The sequence below is a fragment of the Fragaria vesca genome, linkage group LG3 (genome assembly GCF_000184155.1).
Source record: "Fragaria vesca subsp. vesca linkage group LG3, FraVesHawaii_1.0, whole genome shotgun sequence".
NCBI lineage: Eukaryota > Viridiplantae > Streptophyta > Magnoliopsida > Rosales > Rosaceae > Fragaria > Fragaria vesca.
The window spans coordinates 6,971,878-6,975,810 of record NC_020493.1 but is presented as its reverse complement, the minus strand read 5'-3'; positions in this window follow the sequence as shown (position 1 = coordinate 6,975,810).

Here is a 3,933-nt window from a genome sequence, read left to right as displayed (position 1 = left end):
AGCTTTTGTTCACATCAGTAGTATCTTTTGTTGCTGGCGGTAATATCTTTTGCTGGTGACTGTAGTAGCTTTTGTTTACGGCGGTAATATCTTTGTTGATAGTAGTTTTTCATATGCTTGGTAGTATCTTTTGTGACCTCGCCGGAGGTCACCGGAATCTTAGTATCGTAGCTTTTGTAGCTGGTGGTAGTAGATTTTGTTATGTTCGGTAGTATTTTTGTTACTGGCGATAGTTTTTTGTGATCTCGTCGGAGGTCGTCGAAGATCTCACCATAGTAGCTTTTATAGCCGATAATAGTAGTTTTTATAGCCGATGGTAGTAGCCTTTGTTGCTAGTGACAGTATCTTTTGCAATCTTCAGTTACATTGTCGGAGGTCGGTCAGAAACTTTACCTGAAGTCAGCCAGAGACCTGTCAGTGGTAGTAGCTTTCTTTGTTGGTCGTAGTAGCTTTTGTTGCTATCGGTAGTAGCTTTCTTTGCTAGTGACAGTAGCCTTTTTTGCTATCGGTAGTATATTTTGTTGTCAATAGTAGTAGCTTTCTTTGCTGGCGGTAGTAGCTTTTGTTGCTATCAGTAGTAGATTTCTTTGCTGGTGACAGTAGTTTTTTTTGCTATCAGTAGTATCTTTTGTTGTCAGTAGTAGTAGCTTTCTTTGTTAGTGGTAGTAGCTTTCTTTGTCAGCGGTAGTAGCTTTTGTTGTCACTGGTAGTAGCTTTTGTGGTCGCTAGAATCCTCATAGATGGTCGGCCGGAATGTTCGCCGGAGTTCGGTCGGAAAGTTCGGCGGAGGTCGGTTGGAAATTTCGCCGGAGGTCAGTCGGAGACCATTTATGGTTGTTGACTTTTTATATTAGTAGCATTTTTGTAAATATAAGAGAAAAAATCTAATTTTTTGGTTGGATGGCAGTCTGTAATTTTGTTGAACTTTAATACTTAATATAAGACTCTATTTAGGCTTGGGTGGACTTATATGGGTAAAAATGTTTAGGTAGACTTATATGGGAGAAAATGTCTCCAAATGGACTTCTATGTAATTGCCCCTTGTTTTAGCTGCTACTACATTTGCTGGAATATTGCTGCTACTACACTTCCAATAAATGCAGTAGCAGGTTTTTATTGGTTCAGCTAGTGTAGTAGCAGCTTCAGTCAATGATTAAAATATCGGTATCGGTGTATCTATCGGTCCTTTGAAAAGAGAGATATCAGATATATCGGGGAAACCCGGGAAAAAATATATGGATTTTGAGAAGAATTTTTTTTAAAATATTTACTTTATTAGATTTACATATAAATATTACAAACATCAACTTCATCTACATCCAGAATGAGAATCTATGTTGTTGATAAGACGCACACTGGTCCACAAAAGTACAATAATCAGACCAAGACATATGACTCATCTCTAAATTTGATAATTGTGTAATAGATCGATCTGCATCCAAATATCTCTTGAAATGAATCATGCTTTTCTCGAAACCACCACTCTTCATTGGGATACACCTCGAGGGAATTACTTCTCTTCTGGAAATCACTCAAAACCCTCACTTTTCATTGGCATATATCTTGAGAGAATTACTTCTATCCTAGATATCACTCGAGACCCGCACTCTTCATTGAGATATATCTTGAGGGAATTACTTCTATTCTAGATATACCTCGAGGGAATTTCTCTTCCGGAAATCATTCAAGAGTCAAGACCCTCACTCTTCATTGGGATATACCTCGAGGGAATTACTTCTATCCTAGATATCACTCGAGACCCACACTCTTCATTAAGATATACCTTGAGAGAATTACTTCTCTTCCAGATATCATTTCAATTTTTTTGACAGATATTTTTTTAATATATCGATGATATATCGAAAATATCATAAATATCGAAGATATTTGACAGTATCGAAGAAATATCAGGGAAATATCAGGGAAATATCGTAGATACAGTGGAAAATAAGATATTGACCCCTATAGATATATCGGTCATTCGAAAAAATGAGATATCAGAGGATATATCGCAGAGATTTTAATCTTTGGCTTCCGTAACTACAGTAGCGGGTTTTACAGTGGCTCAACTAATGTAGTAGCATGTTAAACTGGAGAGTTAGCTACTACGTACTACTCTTCCAACAAATCTAGTAGCAGGGTTTTAATTGTTCAACTAGTGTAATAGCAGTTTCAGTAAGTGCAGTAGCAGTTTTTTAGTTGCTCAGCAAAATGTAGTAGTAGCTATTTTCAATACGTAATGTAGTAGCAAGTTTTTATCGGTTCAACTAGTGTAGTAGCAGCTTCAGTAACTACAGTAGCAGGTTTTCAGTGGCTCAACTAATGTAGTAGCATGTTAAACTGGAGAGTTAGGTGCTACTACACTTCCAACAAATGTAGTAGCAAGGTTTTAATGGTTCAGCTAGTGTAGTAGCAGCTTCAGTAAGTGCAGTAACATGTTTTTAGTGGTTCAGTAAATGTAGTAGCAGCTATTTTCAGTACGAGATGTAATAACAGGTTTTTATTGGTTCAGCTAGTGTAGTAGCAGGTTTAGTAAGTGCAGTAGCAGGTTTTCAGTGACTTAATTAATGTAGTAACAGCTATTTTCAGTACGTGATGTAGTAACAGGTTTTTATTGGTTCAACTAGTGTAGTAGCAGCTTCAGTAACTGCAGTATTAACAGAAAAATTCATTTATGACTGCTACTATCGATAGGGAAAGTTCATTTATGAATTATACTATTGTTTGGTTCTACTACATCACTTGTCATGGTCTCTGCTATTGTAGAGCACTTGTACTTCGTTTTTTTTTTTTNTTTTTTTGCTTACTTACTACTTTGTTGTACTCTTGTTGTAGTTATGTTACTGGCACTCATATTTTTCAAGTTTCTGCTACTACATGAAGATTGAGTCTCATCCAATTAAACAATTCTACACATTCATCCATTCAATGTCATCTACCATTTATTCTTGTGTTGTATTTTATCTATAGTGAGATGTACAAGGGATGTGATTCATATGAAGAGTGCATGCATGTACTGAGATTCATAGTTAGCAAAGTGAGAGTGACAGAAAGTAAAATTTCATAGCAGCTCCAATTAATAAATTTTGATGTATATGTGAATAACTCTATCTCTACTTTCTTCATAGTATAAACTACAGCCTCTCGTATCTTATTGCCGGTCTTGCCAAGATGTATAATAAAATTCATGTAAAGAGAACCTCTTTTATGGATGAGAATAATAGTAGATGACTAGAAGGCTCACATAAATCCTACCACAGATGAGGATTGACCAAAAACAATAAAAGAAGAAACTTAATATGAGCACCAAACTATGATTACTGGAAAAGGAAACGTGAGTAACAGGAGCGGTATTGTACCTAAAACCAACTGAATTGTATATGTTACGCCCCAAACAGTTCTAAGGACAAGGTTCCACTCCAAAATAAACAAGCAAAATGTAGTGTCCAGATCTAAAGCTTCAAGAATCAGTGAATTTCGGTTGCAGCATAATGGAGCAGGAGGAGATGGATTAGAGGTCAGAGAGGGAGAGGCGGAGAGGGACGAAGTGGAGGTGGAGCGTTTCAGTGTAGGACGACGCGGGAGGCGTCGGTGGGAGCGAAGATGGTGAAGGAGGCGTGGGAGGATGCATGCAGCCATGCATGAGGATCTCGTACTGGAGGTTAGATGTGGCCATGGCGTTGCAGATGAGATTGTAGCCGTGGTTGCGAAGCACGAGCTGCATCGACTCGTACTCGTGGGAGGAGATCGACGCCACGCACGTCGGGAAATTGAGGAAGACGGCGACGGCGAGGAGGAGGAGGAGTATCGGAACCGGCGAGAGTGATCGGACGGTGAACGTCGCCATGGAGAGAGAGAGAGAGAGAGAGAGAGAGAGAGAGAGAGAGAGAGAGAGAGAGAGAGAGAGAGAGAGAGAGAGAGAGAGAGAGAGTA